This window comes from Oryctolagus cuniculus, chromosome 3 (assembly GCF_051225735.1).
Source record: "Oryctolagus cuniculus isolate XC-2025 breed Fujian yellow rabbit chromosome 3, ASM5122573v1, whole genome shotgun sequence".
NCBI classification, from domain to species: Eukaryota; Metazoa; Chordata; class Mammalia; order Lagomorpha; family Leporidae; genus Oryctolagus; species Oryctolagus cuniculus.
The window spans coordinates 170576249-170594475 of NC_142869.1; the positions used below are offsets into that span (position 1 = coordinate 170576249).

Consider the following 18227-nt stretch of genomic DNA (forward strand, 5'->3'; position numbering starts at 1 on the left):
GAGAAAGAAAGAGAGATTGAGTAATATGTCCCTTAAACTGGTTCACTCCCCAAATTGCTGCAACAGCTGAGGCTGGACAAGGCACCTTGGTTGAAGCCAGGAACTCTATCTGGGTCTCCTATGTGGGTGGCAGGGGCCAAGGTGCTTGGGCCATCTTCCACTAGCTTCCCAGGGCCGTTAGCAGGGAGCTGGATCAGAAATGGAGCAGCTAGTACATACGGAAGGCTGGTGTTGCAGGTGGTGGCTTAACCAACTGCTTCTGTAGCAGCTCTCTGATGCCTTCCAAAAGATTTGGGGTTTTCTGTTTTTCAATGTCACCCATATTTTCTGGGTGTTCTGAGCTACGGAATTGGACTGCCACAAGCTAGTGGATTATATGCAGTTAGCTAGCTGACTCAGTCAATCTGCATTCAATGTACTCATTGAGAGACCCCTCCCAAACATTTCTTTTTATGGATGTCAAAAAGGCAAGAGAAAATGTCATTGGCAGCTCTGACTACTCTATGTGTTCAGTCCTGGAAAGAACTTTAGAGTCAAATAAATCGGGGTTTGCCTTCCAACTCGGCCATTTGTCAACTGTTTGCCAGTGAACTTGAATCTGTTTCCCTACTCCCAAATGGAGATAATAAAGACAACTAGTTCACAGTTTTCTTAGGAAGAGTAAATGAGTTAACAGGTAGCAAGTATCTTGCACACAGTAGGCATCCTGTAAAATATAGATATTATGATGTGATGTATTATCATGTCTCTTAGAGCTACAAAATACACTCAGCTCTTAGACATGAAGAAGCAGCAATGTACATGGGCAGCACTTAAAGGAAAACTTCTCAGAGTGGGCATTTGGTGCTATGATTGAGTCACTGCCTGGGACCTTAACGGCTGGTTCAAGCCCTTGTGACTCTGCTTCCATTCCGTCTTCCTGCTAATGTGCACCCAGGAGACAGCAGATGGCGGCTCAAGTATTTGGGTCCCAGCCACCCACAGGAGACTCAGAGGCTCCTGATTTCAGCCTGGCCCAGCCTCAGCTGTTGCAACAATTTGGGGAGGGAACCAGTGGATGGGAGATAACGCTTGCGCGCGGGCGCGTGCGCTTTCTCTCTCTCTCTCTCCCTCCCTCCCTCCCTGCCTCCCCTCCCTCTCTCCCTCTCCCTCTCCCTCTCCCTCTCCCTCTCCCTCTCCCTCTCCCTCTCCTTCTCCCCCTGTGTGTCTGCCTGTCTTTTTAAATAAAATGAAAATAAATTTTTTTTTAAAAACAAGACACTTCTCTGAGTATCCAACAGTGTGAGCTGCTGGAAAGTAGGATCTCAGCAAACTTGCTTTAGTCTGTGCTGAGGTCATTCACAGATACCGAGACATGCACACTAATTTTCCCTAAAGAGTGTGCATTTACACACAACCATCCGAGTGGAGAGAATCTTAAAAAATGGGCTCCAAATGCTTCATGTTACAAATGCAGAACTGAGAGGCCAAGAGTGGTTAAACGACTTCTTCAAGGTCAGCGCACTCATTGCTACTTATTTAAATGACCCAATTTCCCAAGATTACTTGCTTTCTCCATTCTAACATATCACTAGGTCCCATTTTCAACAATAAATGAATAACAGAGACAATTATTGATGTTTTATTGTCATTGGCTCTTTCTGACTAAAACCCCAAAGATCTATTTTTAAACATTTTTATTTTAATTTCCATCCCCACAAATTATGTGACTTCCTGCCAACTAGGACTGAAATAGCTGTTTCCCATTCCTTTCCCATTCCAGGGAATGTGTCCTGTAGCTTTTCATTCTTCTGCCTGGTATTAAAAGATATTCTGCCTTGTCCTTTAGCACTTAAGGAGTTTGTGAAAACCCACGGCAATCAGCTCTTTTTGAGTTGCCCAAGAGAGAAGGGGAGCAGAAAACATCTGTGCTCCTGGGCGTTGGATGCAAAAGTGGCTGTGCATGTCCTTGGCACTCTCTGGGCAGAGACAGCCACCTGCCCCACCTGCACGTGGCTACCCTCAAGCTATGTAGTGAAGGTCTTACCTGAGGATCAGTTTATGGTGAGACCCTCCGTGACCTCTTCTAATGGACATATGAACCTGACCCCCATACGAACCCAGTAACGTGGAAGAGTTGCATGATCGCACAGCACACAGTCATCTCGGCAAAGTCTCAGGGCAGGATTCTCCAGGGTTCTGCCCAGAACACCCTTTCCTGGAATCTTCACATAGGTGATTCTTTGCCAGAAATGTGTTCTCAACCCAGATGTGTCTCTTTAGAGAGACCATCCTCACCACCCAACTCTCCATCACAAACATGCATTGGCTCTACCCAATCTCATGTAAATACCGGGACAGCAGAGTGCTGTTCATCACCACACGCTCTGTCCTGGAGTAGGGCACGCACTCAACAAATGAGTGAATGTGCACATGTGTCCTTCAACCTCTGGGTAGTGCTGGGCTCGTAATACTGTCTTCGGTGCTTATCGGCCGGGCGAATTTAGGCAGTGGTTTAAGCACTATGAAATTTTCAGTGCTTATCCTAAGACAAAGAATATCATAGAAGGTTGTTATAGTGATCAAATGAAATAGATATATGCACTGTGCTTGGCATAGAAATCTAGCACTAAAAAAAAAAAAACATTTGCTAAGTGATAGTTATTATTTCCATATTGAAAGCACAGTATATTATGAAAGGGTCATGGGGGATTGTTTGATAGAAATAGTAATGTTGAAATCAAGAGGTCCTAATTCAGCCATATAAGGTAAAACTTGAAATTAAATAAGTTATTTTTTAATTGGATTTTCCGTTAGCCAGTTGTTCAGTTTTGTAAAGGAGCCCTAATTTAATCTTTTGCAGTGACTCCCTGTTACAATAAGTTATCCCTGAAAGCCCTCAGTTTTCTTCAACCCCTTGATATCCATTTGGGAAAACACTTGCAGTAGGAATTTAAAGTAGGATTTTAACCACTTTGCAAGTAGGTGCTGGCAATGTGTTTCAGCGCTAGTTCTCGCTTCTCGGGCTACTGAATGGCTTTAGCTAGAGGTTTCCTTGGGGCTCTGAGCAATCATTCCTCTTGGAGGGCTTAGAAAGCTGATAGGAGATGAGTTCCTGCTTTCCTTTAATTACTCTCCTTTGTTCCTCTGAACATTTTCCCGTGAAAGTCCCTTCTCATGCCTGAACAATAAATGGCATCTGACCATTGGGCACAAGTTGGCCTGGGGACTGCCCTTCCTGCCATCCTGGGTCTTGTCCTCCCTTATCAAGTGCGGTCCAGACTCAGCTGGGCCTTCGGAGGACTTTGACCGTAGCGTCTGAGCCTGGTCATCCAGAATGGATGTGCTGGGTACTGCCTGGAGAGCTACGGCTTAGAGGGAGTAAGTAGGAGGAATGGTTCGCTCGGGCATCTGTCTGAAGTTGCGAGGTAGGCAATGGTGCAGAAAGCTCTTAAAACAAGGGCTGAGAGCTTCTTCAGTGTTAGACCCTTAATCTGAAAATGGACAGGGAAGAGTACCTGAAGACAAACCCAACTTTGGCTCACTTTTTGCACTCACTTTGTTTTGTCTTTAAAGCTTTCCTAGTTGTGTCTCGCTCTCAAGATAATACGCGAACACACGTGGACCCTGCAGACCAAAACAGTTTGGTTTTTTGGCTGATGTTTTTCTTCTGTTTTCCTTTATTCATTTGCAAATTTTAAACATGAGGATCAGAAAAGGGGAATCTAGCCAATTAAATGCGACCCTGCCAGAGAGCTGATATTAACCATAGCATCTCCTCGGCCCCATTATTTAGAATAATTCAAAGTTAATTCTGTAACCGTTGTATTTATTTTCTTTAAAATGTAAATAAATACACAACCACTATTTCTATCTAAGCCTGGTTTCCCCCTTAAAGTCCAAACAACAGTATCTGAGAAAGAAATGCTATTTTAAAATATATAGTCTACGGTGGCTAAATTGATCCCACTTAATCCTGTTTGTATCCTCATTTTATTCCAGACATCATTAAAACATTTCAAGACCGTCAAACCGAATTCCATAAGCATTGGTGATTAACCGGAAGTCTCAGAAGTGGACCTCTGATTGCTTAACTGTGAGTGGTTTGTGTGTTTTTCCTTCTTTGGGCTTAGCCTTTACCAATTACACTGCCCCTCTGCCTGATTTCCTAAATTTGCATATGCAAAGGAGCCCTGTGAGAATCAGGTCTTTGAGGCAGCTGCTGAGCCTCGTGGTTGGGATGCTAGTTTGGGACGCGGGCACCCGAGGGAGTGCTCTGCTCTGCTTCAGGTTGCAGCCTGCTGCTCCTGTGTACCCCGGAGGAAGCGAGAGTGGCTCATGTGGGAGGCCCAGGTTGAGTGTCTGGCTCCCGCGTCTAGGGCTGTTGTGAGCATGTGGGAAGTGAGTCAACAGAGGGGAGCTTCCCCTCCCTCTGTCTCCCTGCCTCTAAGTAATTTTTGTCCAAATAAGAGAAACCTGTCTTCTTCCATGCCCTTGCTAGTTTGCGCAGAAGTCAGTACATCAGAATCAGTCCAGTTTTGAAGGCATGCTTCCCTCTTTGGTAATCTGAGTTTCTGCCTCTGTTTCCCTGCTCTTGTAACATGGTAAGCAGAAGAGTCAGTAATGAAGCTTCTCTTCTGAAGACTGCTGGTGACTCGAGGCGATAAACAAGCCCGGGTCAGTTTGCCAGGGTGAATGAGCGCCCCTTCAGGTGAATACGGGTGATTTCAGCAGCAAAAACCCCCCTCCCGTGCAGCAGCTCCTCACCTGCAGGAGAATGACCCCCAGCAGACAGACCACCTCGGAGCAGCGCAAGGGACCTCAGAAACCACAGGAAACATCACCTGTGCTTGGTTTTGCCAGGGTTGGTCCAGTAGGAGAGAAGGTTTTTCAGGGACTTCGTTCGGTGCTCAGGCAATTATTCCAATAGTCTCTCAGTTGTCTCCTCTACTTGGAGTCTGCTTGGGCCACCAGAGCAAAACTCCACAGACTGCGAGGCTCACAGAGCAGATTGTGGCAGGCGGCTGCCTTCGCCCCAGGTCTAGACAGGGCTGTTTGTGCTCCAACCTGTCTCCTTGTCTTCCTCTCTGTGTGCCAACTCCCTCTTCCGATCTGTCCAAGTGCATTGGGCCCACCCTAAAGACCTCATTTTAACGCAATCCTATCGTTAAAGCCGTTATCTCCAAATACGGTCACTCTCCGGGGTGCAGGGGTGCAGGGCCGCATGTCGATGAAGGGGAACAGAATCATTCCCTCTTCGATATGTGGATTTTTAATTTACGCTCCTTTCCTTCTGACGCTGTATAATATCTGAGTGAGCCTTTTACATCTCTCACACACTAGAGGGGGCTTTGACCACAGTAGGTATTTGGTAATTTTGCTGCGGATGTATATTTTATTTGCTTTAAGACTGTCTCCAAATAAGAATTATTTTTAAAAAAATTTATTCTTTTTATTTTGAAAGGTGGACAATGGGAGTGGTGGAAGGAAGGGAAAAAGAGAGAGAGAGAGAGAGAGAGAGAGAGAGAGAATCTTCCATCTGCTGGTTCACTCCTCGAAATGGCCACAATAGTCAGGGCTGGTCCAGGCCAAAGCAAGGAGCCCAGAACTCCATCTGAATCTCCTATGTAGGCTGTAGGAGCCCAAGCACTTGGGCCATCCTCCACTGCTTTCCCAGGTGCTTTAGCGAGAGCTGGTTCAGAAGCAGAGCAGCCAGGACTTGAACCAGCACCCATATGGGATGCTGGCACTGCAGATGGCAACTTAATCTGTGCCACAATGCTGGCTCCCTAACAAGGATTATCTGTGACGCATTCTGCTCGCTTGCTGTCCCCAACACCACACAGGCAGAGATGTCAGGGAGAGGGATCGAAGGCACGGTGTGATTAGCTGATGTATCACCTGTCTCTTCAAAGAAACAAGAAATAGGAAATAGCATGGACATGCCCCAGATAAGGTTGCCTCTGTGACAACAAGGGGGGAGGGGAGCAAGGGAGACACGCCGAGTCTGAGGGCCTGTGGGACGCTGGAAGGCATTGCTCCCAGAGAACAACGGACGTAGAAGGCTAACAGCCAGGTGAGCACAGAGAGAAAGATTTCCATAGACACAACCTAGAGACAGGAAGTGACACCATGCCAGTGGGTGAGGCCAACAAGGAAGACTGAGTGGAGCAAGAAGAGAAGTTGTTTAAAAAGGCCATCCCAAGGGGTGATGTTGGCCTAGTGTTTAAGAGGCTGGGTGGGATGCCCACATCCCATACCAGGGTACCTGGGTTTGAGTCCGGGTTCTGCTTTGGACTCCGCCTTCCTGCTACTGTACACCCTGGGAAGCTGCAAGTAAAGAAGCGAAGGCTGGAGTAGTTGGGTTCCTGCCCCCGTGTGGGAGACCTGGATTGAGTTCACAGCTCCTGGCTTCGACCTGGCCCAGCCTCAGCTGTTGTGGGCATTTGGGCAGTAAACCAGCAGATGGAAATTCTCTCTCTCTCTCTTTCTCTCTTTGCCTCTTAATAAAGTAAATAAAATCAAATTTTAATGCCACTATAAATCATGTATAGAAAATTTTTCTGGTAAATGACAAGACTCTCCCAAGAGGAAGCGACGCGTTCATTCCAATGAAGCTGAGCGAGAACATGTATACTGGCTAATGTATATGTCTATTTTTCTCTCATCAGATTCCTTTAGATCTATTTTGTCTCTTCTTCTGGCCTTTTATTTGGAGGCTGTGCCCCAAACCATTCCTCTGGAGCTTGCTCTACCCAGGTTTTCTTCCCTGTAGCGAACAGTAGCCATAGAAGTGTGTTGGACTCCCTAACTTCCTGCCCAGGAGTCTCGCGCAATAGCACAGTCCTTTAGGGCCATTTTGCACATCAGCCAATCAGAGCTGATGGAAAGGACAGAAGGGGAGACCAGAAGTGGATTTCTCAATGTCTGAGGAGGCAGGGGCAGGCCCTCTGCAGGGCTGGGGGGCTGTAGCTCAGCTGCTGGGGGTAGTAACTTGTCTCCTTGTCAAGTGGCGCAGGTGGGAGAATGTATCCCTTTATGGCTGAACCCCTGGCTACGTCCATGTCCCCACTTCTTTCCTAACTCTTCCTACTCTCTAGAATGGCTTGGACGGCATTGTAGGGTGTCACTGCCACACCGGCCTGGGAGGCTGCCGGGGAGCAGGGAGGCCAGGCCGTGCGTGGGTCATGGCAGCCGTGACCACGCTCTCCTCCCCCAGTCCCACCTTCAGACACCATCCCTAATCCAGGACTCAGTCTTCCTCGTGGGCCCTGCTTAGTGTGGTGCAAATAAAAGGCGTGGGTTCGGTTCTCTTTTGTTTTCCAAAATGGTATTTTCCTTGATGTTCTCTCTGTGTTTTTTTTTTTTTTTTTTCACTTTCTTTTCCCTCTCTCTTCTTCAATCTCCTTTAGCAGAAATCTTTGATTTTTCTTCTCCCCCCACTGGGATCACCTGAGTCTTAGCAAAAGAGGATGGAAGGGGTCTGGAAGCCTCCACCTCCTTTTCTGAATATCCCCACCCACTTCTGCACATGAACTTGGAGATAACAGCTTATTTCAAGTACTTACTTCCACATCTTCCTATCTGTGTCCTTGGAGTAGCCAGGAAAAAAGCCACCTATTTTCTTGAACTTACCCAAAATGTCAGTGACCCCTGAGCCAGTAATTTCATACAAATCTCTGCTATATAAAATGAGAGATTCTGAAGGCAAGAGGAAGCAGCTCTGCAATCCACAAATGGCCTGCTTGGGGCATTCCGGTAAAGGATGGCCTGTGGCCAGCATGGCTGCTTCCCGACTGTGTTTCATTAAGTTCAGTCAGCTAAAGGCCTGGAGAGAAAGACCATTTTCCTATGAGCATGTGAAAGAAGTACTTTGAGTAGTAAGCACCTAGCAGGCTTTGCCCTTGTTTTTGAATAGTCAAATGGGCTTTTTTATAATCACCATGGGCCACTATTTGTTTGAGTCAGTTAAAGGTCCAGATGGAATAGAAAGACAAGTTGGAGGGGGTTTTTACTCCCCTCTTTTTCCCTTGAGTTTTGCAGAGCAAGTCTCCCTGGACACACTTGACAAAGGGTTCCATCTCTTGTCTAGTTCCACTGGGCCCAGACTTGTTACAGTCGGATGTGGAAAGTCCTTTCTTACACTAAGATGCTTTCCCATGGGTTGGTTCCCAGCAGTAGCTGTAGAATTTGGTTCAGATGGGAGGAGGTCTGGATGAGCCCTCTGTCTACCCTCAAGGGGACAGCTCTTGGCATCTTTGTCATATAGTATCAGGAATACTCCTGTGAGCCCAGGCCTAGTCCCAGTTTGGATAGGGGTTGAGGGGACCTGGGAAACACAGATCACAATCTTCCTAGCATTCCGGAAACTTTAAGGGTAAGGAAGGTCAAAGGGCATCGCATGCATTAGCACCAGTGGATTTTGTATCCTTGGCCAAATGGTGGAGTTTCTTGGGCAAGGACTTGCTTTCAGCCCTAAGAAGCATCTCAGTTCCTGTCCAGCATGGCTGTGGACTTAGAGGACTGACCAGGCAGCCACGCCGAGGAGGGAGACATAGAGAGCAGGGAGAGAAACGGGCAGTGGCACCGGGAATTCTCACCAAGAGCTTTCCAGCCTCTTGCTCCCGTCTAGGGATGGGGAACGTTTTTGCTGCCAATGGCCATTTGGATGCTCATAATATTCACGGACCATACAAACTGATCGACTTAAAATTCAGCCTGCTAGAGATTTATTGCATCTGCAGTTGCCTTGGCAGGGCCAGACCAAATGATCTTGTGGACCTTACGTGGCCAGTGCGCCCCCCTGCTGGACAGAAGCGAGAATGGGGTAGAGTGAAGAAAGATCGTGTGCCTAGCTTTGAAGCCAAATGATCAAAAGCCTTAGCTGAGGTTCCCCCAGTGGTCAGCTTTGGATACATAAGGGACACAGACTCAACGACTTCTGAGCTCTGCTTTGGGATAGTCAACAAAATTAGTGTGTGAACTTCTTGCCTGACTTGGTGCAGCATTCCTCCAGCAGATTGAAGTCGACAAGCCCTCAATCTGGAGGGGAGAAAAAAGGAACGGAGACACTTTTCTTCCTTGTCTTTGCTGTATCCCAGGCCTGACCATGCCAGATTCAGTCTAGAGGGTTTTACTTTCCTGGAGGAAAAGGCAGTGTTGCATTCCCTGAAATAGATATTTCAGGCTAAACTTACTTGGGTTTATTTCCCCCGCCCCTCTTTTGCTAATTCAAAACAAAATGTCCATCATTCACTCTCACACTAGCCTTTAAGAGCTGGAGACAAATGGAGTCTGAATATTCACGCCAATGTGGTACAAATGAGCTGTGATTTCAGGATGCTGGCTGCTTCCTGACAGGGGAAAAGAGCGGTTGACTAGTTTAATATCCTTGGCTGAAAACACTTTGTTAGAGGTCCGTGGAGAAAGCCAACATTAATATTGAGTCCTGTTATTTAATGACTGAAAATGACACGTGGTGGAATGGGGCAACCTGAGTGTGGGGAAAAGTGTGTTTATCACAGCCAGAGGATGCAGAGGGAGTGAGTTCAAGCACGTGTTGGGCCTTAAGGGAGAAGTTGCTCCTTCGAGCACTGTCTCCAAGTTGCAAACATCCATCGGAATATTAGACGCATGATTTTGAACCTGACTTCATCACGGAATTGTAAAATTTGCAAATAGACAGACATTTGCTATAGTGAGAGACCCTGGGGACCTCTCTAACTACCTCCTCCAGATTACTGGCTAATCATGTATAAATGAAAGGTGCAGTCGTAAGTTAGGCTCATCCGTGGGGAAGGAGCTGACGCCATTAGCACCTTCTTCAAATCACATATTCAGTCACTTGCTCTTCATTCTACAGCTGTATATTGACTTGGGTCTTCTCCACCCCAGGTGCTATAGTGGGTACGGCTGCATTACCCAGTCCAGTGTTCTTGCCTATAAAGTGGACTCTCTTACTCAATGCAGTGGAACGTTTTGTAAATACAATATGTTCATTGTTGTAAATTGTGACTCTTGGTACTCCTTGTTTTTCAGTTACTTCATCTTGGCAAAGGATCCTAAATATTTTAAATTTCCCTGGCCTATTCCACACCTTTTATGTGGTTTTTAAACCTTTATTTATTTATTTATTTTATTCACCTGCTGCCTCCTAGAGTGTGCATTAGCAAGAAACTGGAATCGGAAGTTGAGCTGGGACTCGCATCCAAGCACGCAGATATGGGACATAGGCACCCTATGAGGTGTCTTAACCACCAGGTCAAATGCCTCGCCCCAGTGGTATGGTTATAGGCAAGACCCTGCAGTCTACTGGTGGTATATGTAATTCTACTTTTCTGCAAATTACTTTGAAGTGATACCTCATCATCCCTGATAGCATTTGCTTCTGAAATTTTCATTGTCATGTAGCATAGAAACAGAGGACTATAACTACAGTTTTAAGGAAATTGATATTAAAAACAAGGTAAGGATGCGGTGTCATTTTTGTGGAAGGCTCCTGAGAACCGGGAGTGATACCAGGAGCTGATTGTCATGACACCCATGGAGCCGCAGTGTGGGTTCTTTCCGTGACTGGTCTCTGCCCTAACCTCACGCCTACATTTGTGCATTAATATTGTACTCTGTGTCCTAAGGAAGGCTTCCCAGATAACCTCCATACCCTACAAAACCTCCATCTGCCCAGAGACGAACACACGTACACTTGATTTAGCTTGAGATCGAAAGCCAATCATGCAAGCAAAGCAAAGAGACAGCCCAAGTGTGAGGCACCATCATTTATTTTGTGAAGACTTTAGGACAAACCTAGCTTATTTTCTAAAGTGAACCCCACTTAAGTGAAATAATAAATCCATTCGCCAGAGCACAAATGAATACAAACAGAAGATTCACTTTTTGCTTCATTAATAAACATCACATCTGAACTTGGTATCAAGCAGGCCAGCTCCTCCTGACCGGAAATGGCTCCCAGTAAGCACATTGGCAGGGGAGTGCAGATCCTCCCACGGATCACACGGTCGTTTGATCATCCCTGTCCTTGCCACAGTCTCTCTTGCATGATCCCTTTCCAGGTCTTAAGAGATACAGCAGAATGTTGTGATTAAAGAGCACACTCGGGGGCCAGGCTGTCTGGGTGTAAATCCCAGCTCTGACACTTTTTTTCCCCCTTTTTTAAAAGATTGATTGATTTTAAAGTCAGAGATACAGCGAGGGAAGCAGAGACAGAGATTTTTCCATCTTCTGGTTTACACCCCAAGGGGTCGCAATGGCCAGGGCTGAGCCAGGCTGAAGTCGGGAGCAGGAGCTTCATCAGGGTGTCCCACATGGGTGGCAGGGTCCCAAGCAGCTGAGCCACCTTCCAGTGCTTTCCCCAGGCCATTAGCAGAGAGTTGGGTCAGAAGTAGAGCAACTGGGACTCGGGAAATACTTCCATGCCTTTCTGAGTACCTAGGAAAATATCCAGAACTGTGAGGGAATAGCAAAGGACGTCTAAACCCCAGCACTGGGGAACTTGGGACTTGGGCAAGAGAAAGAGAAGTCATAAAGCACTTGAATAATAAAGTCATGGAGTAATGATTTGATGACCTTGATGAACAGTGGCCAGCAGTGCTGTGGAAGTTGGAAGAGATGGTGGTTTTTGATAAAGGTAGGACTTGAGCCATTCTCTAGAAGAATCTATGAGACTTGCAGAAGGGGTGGAGGGTGCTTCGGAGGAGACAGGAACGAAGACCTAGAGGGCACAAATGAAGGGGAATTCATTGCAGGGTTTGGCCTGGCTGGGACTTGTGTCTCTAGGTGATAGTGGGGGGGCGAAGGGGGGGAGCGGAGCAGAATCATGTAGTGGACAGAGGGGAGCCAGGTGCTGGTTCTACAGAGAAATGGGACTGTGGCATGGGGGAGGAAGACCATCCTTCCTCACCAACAACGTCCAAAACTGAGGCACCCAGCGCCCCCAGTCACCAGCCCTCATAAGCAGTGCTGTTCCCTGAACCAGGAATCTGGATCCCGACCACCTCTTAGATCCACAAGGCGGTGCCTGAACGGAGACAGTCTTAAATCCTGGGTTGCTCCTCCCTGCAGCTTAAAGCATCGGCATCATCGATCCTTCCTCCTGCTAACAAAGACAGTCCAAGCCGAAGTCAAGTAGCCTCTCTGCTGGGGTCAGTTCAGCCCTTTTGCTACGTAACATCTGTTTTTGAAATTCTGCTGAGACCCTGACTTAAATCTGTTTAACTTAAAAAGCAGCAAAAGAACATCTTGTTTTCATGAATGTCCAGGGGCTGTGTGTCAACAAATAAAAGGTCTTTTTGTGGTATTCAAAGTAGAAAAGCTGGTTGTGAGTGTTCTACCACTGGGATAAATTTATTATGGACTGCTCATTTCTTGGAATCGTGAACCGAGGTTTGAACACACAGTGGACCAGCTTCATTTAAATCAGCAAATTTCTGCCTGGTGGTGGGTGAGAAACGCGCTGTTGTTGTCAGAAGGGCATGCACCGGATGGATCTAGAAGGATGCTCACTTCATTTCTCCTTGCTTAGTCGGCAAAGTTAAGGTCTTACATGGATTTCCTGTGTCTGCGTAGATCCTGGCAGTCGGCACGTGGGGGATCATTATTTTTAACTCACTTACATAGGACCTGAAGTGGGAAAGAAGGGGATGAGCGAAGTTCACCACGCCTCGGACCTGACCGGTTCCTTTGCCCCCTCCCCATTTCTCTAGGAGCGAGAACTGGAGAAGAGTTTTATTAGCCGCACCTGGAGCAGGGAGTGTCTGGCACATAATAATTGTCAACCTAGAGATGATGAATGAGCACAAACTCAAGTCTTGCAAATGTATGTCCCTCTTATGAACACACGTCTGTGTGCGTATTGGTGTCATTTCTGGGTGAAGAGGTGATCACCACCCATATCAGTGTAACTCAAGGAAAGCTACTGGATCCTTCCTGCTGTTTTTGCTTCTCCTTTTCAGCCCTTAGCCCCATGTATGCTTTGCTTGTTTGTTTGTTTATTGCTACCAGAAGATAAGCACTGTGAAGGTAGCTGCACCTACAGCTTACGTGGCACACCACACAAGGGGGCAGGTGTATCAGTGATAGGCTACATAAATACCTATTGAATGTTTTCATGGTAATGCTGATTGGAGAGCCTTTAGCAAATCTACACCCAGTGAAGAAGGTATTAGGGCTTATCATTGCAGCTACATAGGAAGCGGCTGTGTCCTGACACAATCACTTTTGCTTGTCTGTAGGTCGTAGTGGGATGGGTTAGGCTAAGTATCTCTATTCCTTAACTTAAAGTTATCAAGCTACAGCTTCCAGATAGCTGAGCAGAATTAATGCCATCGTTTGGCCATAGTTTAGGGTTATTTTTCTCTCCAACACTTAACTCATGCCCAGAATTCTAATTCCGTCTACCTGATAAAGATAGTACAGGGATCTTTGGTGAGAAAGGTGTTTCAGTACCTAAGGGGTATATGGCTTACTGTCCCCATTCACTTGTCTAGTGGCCACTATAGACCACTCTGCAAATCAAGCAAAACAGGCACATGTTCACAGATGGATCCATTCGCTTCATTTTGCTTTGGCTGCCTGTGTGGACAGAGCTGAACTAGGAATGATTTGTGAGTTCCAAAGGCTCTCAAGAGAAATGCTCATTTGTTTACAGGAGGTGCAATTCCACACTAGTTTCTTGCTTTGTATACTTGAAAACATTCCCAAAGAAACAAAGTTGGATGCAGAAAAAATATTGGGAGAAGAGAAAAATAATACTCCAAATTCTGACCAATTCTACTTTAATAGGTTGATCTGTCTGCCAGCTGGACACAGGGTTGACTACTTGTAATATATACTTTTGGTAGGCCACATGTAGTTCTTGGAACTGTTTACATTAGGCTGCAGAAACTTAATTATTCTAAAATTGGCAGGAGTCGCTTTGGTTACTTAATGCAAAATTGCTTAGTCATCTTTATACATAGTGTGGACAGCTTTTGTTTAAGTGTGAAAAATTGGAAAATGCATATTTGCTCCAAATAGATTTTTAGGTCAGGTAGAAAAACAAGAAGGTATCGGGTTTTTTTTTCCCCTAGCTGCTTTAGCAGGTGGCTGCCACATGTTTTAATTTGACAAGCTAAGTGACTGCTGAGCTGAAGTCCTTAATTACAAGTATTTTTCCATTTTCTGTGTGGATTTTGAAATGAGCAGAAAGCCATCACTGCCTCTGCTTAGCTTGCGTTCTACTCCTGCATTTTGCAACAGGCAGCCTTTCTAGCGTGAGCGTGAGAATCTCTAGAATAGGCCTTCGGAACAGCTCTCCTGTTCTCACAAACCAGGCTGTCACTTCTAGGTGGTTGTCACAAAGACCGCCCTTTTGACGTTTGGTTTGCATCTTGACCTCACCATCCTTGACTCCTGCCTTACAACACCCTACAACATGAGGTTCTGCCAAAGTATTTAGAGGTCTGAATGGCGCCGGAGGTCTTCGGTTTTTCCAAGAACGCCCATGGCAACCTTGCCCTTTTCCTGTGACCTGGGCTGAGACTCCTGGGAGAGATGGCGAGTAGAGATTAAAATCCTGGAGCCAACGGGTAGTGATACCAGGCCTGGCCAAGATAGCTTCCCAAGCAAACATGAACAACGGTGCCTTCTGTTTCTGATTACTGAGCGTGGTTAGAGAGCGAATTCAGGCAACACTTTTGTTTTAGACTGATGGAAGCATTTAAATCGGCTCTCAACGTCAGTGTTTTCTAATTATGATGGAGGAGTGGCAAGGAACCTCCAAAGGCCATGAAAATTTGAAGTATTTTAGCTCAACTCTCATCTTTGCTTATTCCTCATATGTCTTCTTTAGCCTTCTTCTTCTTCATTGTTTTTTTTTTTTTTTTTTTTTAATCCCAGAACAAACCTATTCCCTCAGTTCCAAATGTCTAATTCCCCTCTTCCTGAAACCAGAATGTCTTCGAAGACAAATGTTTCTCCACTAGCGGAAAACAACCAAAGCTACAAATCACAATCTAAAATAGAGCTCCAGAGGAAGCCCCGCCCCACTCCCCACCGCTACCGAGAGCTCGCCTGCAGGGTAGCTCTCCGATAATGTCTTAGCCCAGTCTGTTTTCCGATTAAGTTCGGTGAATAAGCAAAAGCTCTGGAATCCATTCCAATCCAACAAGTGTTAACCTCGTGTTCAGTATTAAACAAAAAAAGTTGGCTTAGAAATTTTGAAGGATCCCTAAAATGAGCAAGATGGACATGTACTGAAGAATTAAAATGCGAGCGCAGAGAAAGTATACTAACAAACACATAATCATACGGGTATCTGTACAAACTCAGGTCCGTGAGTAAGATGTTGGGAGACCGTTGGTCTTGAGCTAGTCTTAAGTAGGCCCCCACTATGAGTAAGCCCTTATTCGAAGACAGGTCCAGATATCCCGAAAATAGCAGGTGGAGCTGTTATCTACATGACTCGTGTGAAAAGGAGGAAGATGTATTCTAAGCACGTTTCAATGTATTACTTAGCTGCAAACTGGTGTTTCAAATATATGCCCATTCTGTCTGATGGATAATGTCTGTTGGTTTGGATTGGAACCTTTCTTTGTAGATGATCAACTCCTAGAAGATAATCTATAACTTGCTTATAATTCCAAAATGCAGTAGATGCGTTTGATGGTCATGATGAATAGAAGTTGAATAATTCACTAGGGAATAATTAACTCCTAATGAATAATAGCTTGTCCTTCATATTGCAAAAATATTGCTACTGGGGCCGGTGTTGTGGCATAGCAAGTAAAGCTGCCGCCCGCAACACTGGCATCCCACAAGCAGGGAAAGGTGGCCCAGCTGCTTGGGCCCCTGCCACCCACATGGGAGACCCAGGGGAATCGCCTGGCTCCAGACTTCAGTCTGACTCCACTCTGGCCACTGTAGCCATTTGGGGAATGAGCCAGCAGATGGAAGATCTCTCTCACTCTCCTTCTCTCTATATATAGAACTCTGACTGTCATTGGAAAGGTCTTTGAAGACAGAGAGCAAGTCTTGCACACTTGGTGTCCCTGAAGTGCATAGGATCTGCCATGCAGTACAGTTAGGAGCTGGAAGATCTTCTAGCAGGGCTGTTCGATAGAACTTTCCACAATGATGAAAACCTTCTCTGTCTTGTCTTATATGGCAGCCACTGAACACACGAGGCCACTGAGCACTTGGAATGAGACTAATGAGGAACTCATTTTTTTTTGAATTTTTGATTTTTAATGAAGTTTAATCGCCTCATTTGGCTACTGGTTCCCATTTTGGACAGCACGGCCTCAGAAGCTTAAAAAGTACCTTTTCGTTATAACCTTAAATAAATGGTCCTTTCGCCTTTACCTGTTTCCAGCAGTGGGGGTCTGTTCTTTCTCAGTAGCCCTATCCATTGATCATAGTTCCGCTGAGCCGCCCCCTCCCCCCCACATCTGAATTATGGATGAGAATTCTGTGTACACCTGTGTTTTATAGGCACACATTTATAGATCTTTAAAGCAAGACTGTGCATTCTTCCTCGCCTATGGACATGAGCTGGTGCATTATTTTCAGCTGTGTCTTAGAGGTCACAAGGATGTCACTTCCTCTCTAAGGGCCAAGAGAGTAGCAGTAACCCTATGCCTACTCTGAATTGGTATTAACCTGTTTTTCAGTTGAATTCTTCTTGAGTTTGTCAACGAAAGGTATTTCAACTCTTGAAAAGGGAGCAGAAGGGTCTGCATTCCAAGTTTCATTTCTTCTCACTCTTCTAAGCAACTGTCCAGTTAGTTTAGAGATTGGTCTTAGCGCCAGGCCTGATTTTCCAGGGATTTGCTGTGGTTCGGAAGCTAATGCAATGTTCTATATGTCTCAGCCTCCTTCCCAATGGGAATGAATCTCCTCTCCCCCTATTTGGGGGGATCAAATGATGACACCTATACAGTTGGATTTTTTTTGTTTTGTTTTGTTTTTAAGATTTAATTATTTTATTTGAAAGGCAGAATTGCAGAGAAGCAAAGAGAGAGAAGCAGAGAGAGAGAGAGATCTTCCATCCGCTGGTTCACTCCCTAGATGGCCACAATGGCTGGAGCTGCATTGATCTGAAGCCAGGAGCTTCTTCTGGGTCTCCCACCCAGGTACCGGGACCCAGGGACTTGGGCCATCTTCTGCTTTCCCAGGCCATAGCAGAGACCTGGATTGAAAATGGAACAGTAGCTGGGACTCAAACCGGCACCCATATGGGATGCTGGCACTGCAGGAAGTGGTTTTACCTGCTATGCCACAGCGCCGGCTCCACCCACAGAGTTTTAAAAATTGTGAAGAGTGAGACCAGCGTTGTGGCATAGTGGGTAAAGCAGGCCTACCATCCCATTTGGGTGCCAGTTTGTATCCCAGATGCTCCACTTCTGATCCAGTTCCCTTATAATGGCCTGGGAAAAGCAGTGGAAGATGGCTCAAGTGTTTGGGCCCTTGTACCCACGTGAGAGACCTGGATGAAGCTCCTGGCTTCAGCCTGGCTCAGCCCTGGCTGTTACGGCCAGGTGGGGAGTAAACCAACAACTGAAAGATTTCTCTCTCCCTCTCTCTCTCTCTCTCTCTCCCCTTTTCTCTCTGAAGCCCTGACTTTTGTATAAATAAATACATAAATCTTAAAAAAAATTGTGAAGTGTTCCAAATTAAGATTGTATTATTTGCAGTAGCACTTTAAAATTCAACCTAAAATCCCTACACATGTTGCCTTCCCGAGAGGTAAAGTCAGCAGAGACAAAAGCCATCATCTCTCAGATCTAAAATGCCCAAACTGCGCATGACCCGCCAGGCGGAAGAGAAGGCATGAAGACATCGGATTTCATAATGTCAAGACTGCTGGGTCATCTGTTTTGCAAGTAGACAAAAAGTGATGATAAAAGACTGAGCAAGGAAGGAGAGGAAAAAACAGGTCACAACCTGTTAACCTGCTCTAGTAGGGCTTGGGACTTCGGAGAGAAGAAACTGGAGAAGTCAGGGGTCCTCAGCCTGAGCTCATTCATTGGTTTCTGTGTTGACAAATGTGCCTTGGTGACTGCATCTGCTTTTTTTTTTTTTTTTTTAAGTAGCACAGCTTTTTGGAATAAGATGATGAAGGTTGGACTAGCCAAGTCCAAACTGTACATTACAATCCACTTGTTTATTTGGTTTTTAAGTCCCAGATGAACCATTCAGTTTGGAAAAGAGCAAAGCGGGTTGATAAATTGATTTTTTTTAAAAGGACAAAAGTT

General features: G+C 45.8%; 1 protein-coding gene across 9 annotated transcripts in view; it reads left to right on the forward strand.

Annotated features, from left to right (window-relative positions):
* CALD1 (caldesmon 1) overlaps positions 1–18227 on the forward strand; it is a 192202-nt gene that overhangs the window by 62860 nt on the left and 111115 nt on the right. For 6 of the 9 annotated variants that reach the window (XM_051847959.3, XM_051847960.3, XM_051847965.3 and 3 more), the window contains 1 exon segment: positions 3982–4075. The exons of the other annotated variants lie outside the window; for them this stretch is intronic. The gene's annotated coding sequence lies outside the window, so the exon portion shown is untranslated. 9 annotated transcript variants of the gene reach the window in all.